This window comes from Miscanthus floridulus, unplaced genomic scaffold (assembly GCF_019320115.1).
Source record: "Miscanthus floridulus cultivar M001 unplaced genomic scaffold, ASM1932011v1 fs_658_1_2, whole genome shotgun sequence".
NCBI classification, from domain to species: domain Eukaryota; kingdom Viridiplantae; phylum Streptophyta; class Magnoliopsida; order Poales; family Poaceae; genus Miscanthus; species Miscanthus floridulus.
In genome coordinates this window covers 21,714-28,594 of record NW_027097069.1, presented here as the reverse complement: position 1 = coordinate 28,594, position 6,881 = coordinate 21,714, and the positions used below count along the sequence as shown (strand labels likewise).

Sequence of the window (6,881 nt, the reverse complement as noted above, 5' to 3'; positions counted from 1 at the left end):
CGTTCTCTCATAAATAGCGTAACTAGTCGGGCTACACGTTTCGTTGTTAGTGTTCCTGCATAAAATTTCATTTCAGCCCTAAACCCATAATGAAATATGCAGAATGTAATTTGTAAATACTTTCATATATGTATACCCATACATATACTTCCGTATCAATCTACCCGACAAGAATTTAAACCCACAATTAAATACGTACCATATACACATGCAAGCATGCCTACATAGCCGTACCAAAGCTAACTCTTCCCGACCGCACGCTCACTTCTTGCGGTCATACACTCATCTTACCTTGGCATAGAGGCATTTGATCCATACATTACCACTCAAGTGAATGGCATCCATACTATAGCACGCCGTATGGACAACGAAGTAAAAACCCCCATGTTAGTACTTAAATAGCCACCTAATAGTCCTTAATTTGGGCATAAGGAAAGTGATCATTGGCACACTTTACATTTCAAATACCTATTATATAACTATTAGTTGCTAGAGAAGGGTTTTTGGAAAACAAAAACTTTTGTTTTAAATACACTTGTGACAAATAACGTTGAATCTTGCTCTGATACCAGCTGTCGCAGAACCGACCAATTTATAAGAATACAAGTACAATGGCAATCCGCAAGCGGTCGCACTGTCATACTTGAACCCATATAAACCCGGTAGTCCATCGAGTACCACGACGGGTATCGATAAATGATTTACAACAACCAAGATCGTACAGGATTCAACATACATGTCACATGTTACATAAAGTTCACAGATACTTTTCATCATCAGAGTACGAATAAAAGTTATTACAAACCAAGTTTGATAAACAAAGCGGAAGCAAATAAGTTCAAGATAAAGTTTTCCAACATAGTTTGATACAGTGCCAAGCCAGATCATGGTCCACAAAAGTAAAGATAGGAATTACTAAAGAAGCCTGCCCCAGGCTTACTCCTCATCCACGGCGGGATAGAAGCAACTCTTGCAATAACCATGATACACAGTGCCATCTGCAACAATGGGAAAATAAACCCTGAGTACTAGAAGGTACTCAGCTAGACTTACCCGTCATGAACCAGAAATAAAATGACTCCAAGGATTATGCAAGGCTGTATAAGTGAATGGAACTTGACAACATTTTGCGTAAAAGGCAATTAACCGTTGTACAATTGTGATTCCTTTATCAAGTTAATTATAACTATCCATTTCTAGATTAGCAACTATCCTGTGCCAAACATGTGGTATATTATTTAGAATCATACAATAGTAACCATAGCAGGTACAATAGTAACTCCAAGGCTTGAAATAGCATAAATGGAAAATCCTATTGAAAAGTGTCAAGCAACAGATTTTCTATTTTTCTTAACATCCATATGGTACTAGTATTATCTCCAATAAATTTCATGAATTTTGGACTCATAATTAATTTATAAAAATTCATGCAAGGATTGACTATTTATAAAAGAAAAATCTATAACTATAGATCTACACATGCACTGGTCTTCAAATTTTTATCCAAGCTCATGTATGCTAAGACCAGCTTACCACAAAAATTTCATAATTTTTGGAGCACAGGAACTCTAGATATAAAATAAACAAATTTAAATGCATTCAAAAGCACATTTCAAATCCTGATTTAAATCTCCAAAACTTTCTACTGTAAATGTTAAAAACACATTTTTCCTAAATACTACACCTCCTAAGGAATACTACAAAATTTATTTCACAATTTTAGGAGCTACCAAACTAAAGATACAAAAATAACAAAACACATGTGAATCTGCATTTAAATTGAACTGGATTTGAAATATTCAGTCGCTGACACGCGGGACCCACTAGTCAGCGAGACCAAAACAGAGCACAACGGCGCTGCTCGACGGACGCGGCCAAAGCTCGCCGACGGCGAGTATGCCGGCGGTGACATCATCACCGTGTGACCCTCGAGACCTAACGCGTCGATTGGTCTACTTGGCCGGCCCTATCGTCGACACCAGCAACGACGGCGGCGGCCATGGCAGCTCGGCGAGGCGGGACGTCGGCGGTACGCCGGCGACGACCTCGGCGGCCCAACCTAAGGTGCAGACGAGCATCAAGGAACGCTGGGGGACCTAGCGTGCTAGCTAATGGAGCGGGAGGAGGACCGTGGCGGCGTGGCCACGACAACGGAGTCCGCGGCGGAGCTCCGGTGAGCATTGGCACGGTGCTGACGCTTACCGAACTCGAATGGCGGGCACGGGAAGGAGCAGTGGGTCGCTGGGGAGCTAGTTGTGCTGCTTCGGTGAAGAATGGATGGCTAGGCGTGAGCTTGCGTGGCTATGGCGACGGCGGAGGTGGAACGAGCTCGCTGCAGCGCTGCGGCGAGGAGGAAGGCCGGGAAAAGCGAAAGGAGGGCGCGGGACGGCTCGGACAGGTGCTGGCGGGGTTAAGGCCGCGCCCAGGCGCGTCGTGGCCTATGTGATCAGAGCGCTGGCGACGCGCGGCCGTTGCCGGGGACACGCGGCGCGCGGGTTCTGCCGGTGTCGGCCACTGAACGTTTGCGATTCAGTCGATTCAGACCAATAGCGTGATGCCTGACAGCGTGTTTTCGAATCGACTTATCTGCTAAACCGTGGCTCCAACTCGTAAACCGCCTTAACAAAAATCCTAGCCCTATGTACCAGCTTCAAATGTTGTTCAATGATCGTGTTCCAATTCTCAACCGAATTCAAGTTATATTGCCATGAAGGTCAGCTTGTCAGGCTGTTCAATGAACTTGACTTAGAAAAATTTCTTAAGTGTTGAAATCAAGGTTTTGATGATTCTTGTTATCCAATTTCAAACATGTTAGGAGCTAAATCAGTCCATGACCCAAAAATAAAAGTTGTTTCTTATGTCAAACACTACAACTTTGCTTTAGTGAACTCCTCCATGCAAGGTCCCTAACACCTAGTTCAACTTTAGTCAAACATGTCACTTTGAAAACATGATACATACTCAAACCATGACTAAATGACCAATTTAGCCCTAGCCCTAAATACCAAAGTTGTTCATGATGATGTCCTAAGCATGTTTAAGAAATTTCCAAGGTCATCCTATCATTTTATGCAGTGGTCACTCATAGAGCTATCCAGGTCAACACATGAAATATCACTTACGTGCTTGATCATGAAATGTGGCCTTCATGAACAAGGTTCCTTTTGTTAACCTAAGTGTAGCTAAGGTGTTTTAGTGACTAGCATTACCCACTTGCATTCATGTGTACAAGATCATATGCATATGTTCCAAGAAACCCGAGATAACAAGCAATGTTTTATATGTTTCGATCAAATGTTTCAATTGTAAATGATGATTTATGAATGCTTGATGCTCATGCTCATGTTATGCAAGTCAAGTTATGCAAGGCTAACACCCGAGGTGTTACACCCAGGCCTTCTATAGCATATCCACAAGGTATAGCAGTAGAGTTCAAATTCTTTAGATTTGGACATATTTTTTTAACATGATCACCAAAGCATAATTCACAACTAAGAACAGCCGTACAAACTGAAATCATATGCCCTTTAGTGTGGCATCGATAGTAGTAAGGTTTACCCTTGCTTTTTTTAGTTCCTCCTTTCTAGGATAACTCTGGCACATCACTCATAATAACTGCAGAATTGGATCCTGGCGGGGCAGTGTCTGTTGCGAGGGTTTCAGCTGATGCTGGTGCTGACTTGTTCGAAGTAATCGAGGTCGCCTGCTGCGATGACCCCATTGCTGGTGTTGGTTGGGGAGCAGCCCCCTGCGCACCTACCAGCGCCTCCCCCTGGATCGAGTTTGGGAGAGGGGGTGGCCTTGCTGGTTGTTGCGGCATGTGGCTGCCTCCCAGCTCCTACGACGAAGATGGTTGGTAGCGGGGGCGGCTAGGGTTTGGCCAGCCCCCATGACCTCTGCCTCCGCTGAACCCTCCTCCATTGCCACCCTGTGGACTCCCGCCCCGGCCCCCGACAAAGCCCTGGTTGAAGTAGCCGAAGCCACTGTATCCCTGACCCTGGCCTCGACCACGCGGGGGAAACTAGTCGTGGCCACGGCTTCGTCCGTGGCCTGGGTCGAAACCCGGGTGAAACCCGGGGTTGTACCCCACCCCCTTCCTCCTCCACGAGCGCCATGATCACCGCCATGACCTGAACCCTGCGCCGCCATCTGTTTGCCTGCTCGCACGACGTCTGCAAACGAAGGTCGTGATGGCGTCGTATACACTGCTGGCGGTGGCTTAGTTACGATAGGACTTCTCCTCGTCCCTGTCCTCCTGAATAATGCACACAGTCCCTTCGTGGGCCAAATAAACTTTCCTGACCTGATTTGCACCGGTTCAGCACATCCAGAGAAAGCACGCACCGTTCCCCCCTCCGCACCGATCCAAGCGCACGTGACCGCAGCCTCGGTCCATAGCGTCGAATGAGGAAGCGGATGGAATAACGTATCACGATCCTGGATTTTCATTTTTTCAAAAAAATTTGAATCTTCCTGTGACCTCGCTGGAACAGTCCTCGTCGGCGATCTAGGGTGCCGCAGAAACTTTCCCGAGCCGCCACGAGTTCCCAGGTCACGGTGGCTGGCCTTGGCAAGGAAGTCACCTAGCGTTCTTGGCGGAGACACGCGCGGAGCGGGCAGCGGCCCTTGCCATGGCTCGACAACGAGCTTCCTCTTAATCAAAGATTCAACGATAGCCCTGGGCAGAAGAAGATCGCGAGGTAACGAAGCCTTACCTGTGTCTAGAACTTGTTCCGCCGTAGCTAACTGATCGATCGTGAAGCCGGCGTCCAAGGCTTCCTTAACGAACTCCGGCGTGGAAGGGCTTTGAACCTTCGGTTCGTCTTCTTCCGATTCATCAGAATCACCTCTCGATGCCCAGAACTTGGACTTCAGCGGGGAGGCCTTCTGGACGCCATGTACCGGTTTCGGTCTCCGGGACACCTCCGCGGCCATGGCCACGAAGCTGGACAAAGCTTCACGCCCCTCCTTGCGACGTCGATCTTCATCTCCTTCCTCATCACCTTCCCCAACGCCATCTGGATGCGGTCCAGGTTGTATAACCTGCTTGACCGCTGACGCCAAAGTAAGTCTCCCTCCCCTCGTCATCCAACGAGGACTGATGAGTCGACAACGAGACCCGCTCTGCTGGCGTCGGTCTACCAAGAGATGTGCATGGACTTCACTTCTGTGACAGCTGAGTGTTCCACCCCCGATCAAGCAGATACCATATGGAAACTAAGGGCCTGTTTGGTTCACCTAGTAGCTACTAAATTTAGTAGCTTTTAGTCACTTTAGTAACTTTTTTGCCAAACACTGTGACTAAATATGATTAAAAGGGTTTTAGTCCTCTCTAGTAACTCTGGAGTTACTAAAAGTGACTAAACCATTTAGTAGCTACTAAAGTTTAGTAGCTCAAACCAAACAGGCCCTAAGAAAAATACCAACCACAAATGTACATTGGGATAGGGGTCCCATCATTGTGCCAAGCGGAGGGCCGCGCCGGCGTGACCTCGACGCCGGGTACCGCCACTTGGACACCGCCGCAATGTACAACACGGAGGCCTCGCTCGGGGACGCTGTGGCCGAGGCCGTCCGTGCTGGGACGGTCACGTCCCGGGATGACCTCTACGTCACGTCCAAGCTCTGGATGGCCGACGCGCACCCCGGCCGCGGTCCTGCCGGCGCTCCACAAGACACTGCAGTATGTACCATTACCATGCATGTCGTCATACCATATATCAGCCTGTTCGTTTGGCTGTGGCTTATCGTAAATGATCGTAAATTTTCAGTCAGAATAGTATTTTTCTCTCACACAAACCAGTCAGCAGTACTTCTTCACGAACCAGCAACGATATGAACCAACCCACCGAACACGCTGAAAATCTACTATCTACCAAAAACCCACCAGAGCAGGCAGCAGTATGACTGATGGTTCTTTTGTCAGGAATCTGCAGATGGAGTACGTGGACCTATACCTGATTCACCACCCGGTGAGCATGGAGCCGCCCGACGAGGCTCAAGGAGAAGGCCCGGTGGTGGTGGAGAAGAAAGGCCTGGTGGCCTTGGACGTGAAGGGAGTTTGGGTGCAGGTGTGTGCATTAGGTGGGTTTACGAGCAGGGTGACTGCGTGATCGTCAAGAGCTTCCACCAGAGCAGGATGCGAGAGAACCTTGACATCTTCGACTGGGAGCTCACTGACGATGACCGCCGCAAGACTAGCGAGCTTCCAGAGTCCGGGGGCAACTACGATTTCTTGGTCCATGAATCTGGGCCATACAAAACATTAGAGGAGTTATGGGATCACCGCCGGCCAATCTAACCAAACGCCGCTCGTCTCCTACGACCGATGAGAGTGCTTTGTGATCATTTCCTTTGTTCTATGGAGGCGTGGAGTATCAGATCTCTCTCTTTGTCAAGACACAAATGGTCATCAGAATGAAATCTATCTATAGAGATCTTTGTTTTTGTTGACATCTACTGTAGCTGAACAGTTCCCCTCACCGCCACAGCCCTCTCCTCTTCGTCCTCGTCCTCTTCCTCTGCGGCCGCTCACATTTGTGACATTGCATGGAACGTCGTCAGTGAGATGTCAATTTATAGAAGCAAGCCTCGCTTATGCGCCCTGACCTTCAAACGGATCGACTTCCATATCTCAGTAAGTAATAACCGGAAAATCCTTTGATCCAGAACACGGAAACGCTTAGACAATGATGTGATGCTACAAGCCGGCAACTTGCTTGCGACTTGATGGTGATGTTGATGTTGTGACGTAGACGTACTACTACCTTGAAAGTTTCAACTTCTTCTGTACCTGTAAGGCTGTAAATCTGTAATTCCGTAATTGTGGCTGTTGCGAAATTGTATTAATTTTACTCTGTCCCTCACATTAACAAAGTCTC

At 47.7% G+C, this 6,881-nt stretch overlaps 1 pseudogene; it reads left to right on the top strand.

Annotated features, from left to right (window-relative positions):
- The first annotated feature begins 5,432 nt into the window (after positions 1-5,432).
- On the top strand, positions 5,433-6,332 carry LOC136532552 (deoxymugineic acid synthase 1-A-like; annotated as a pseudogene).
- The last annotated feature ends 549 nt before the right edge of the window (positions 6,333-6,881 follow it).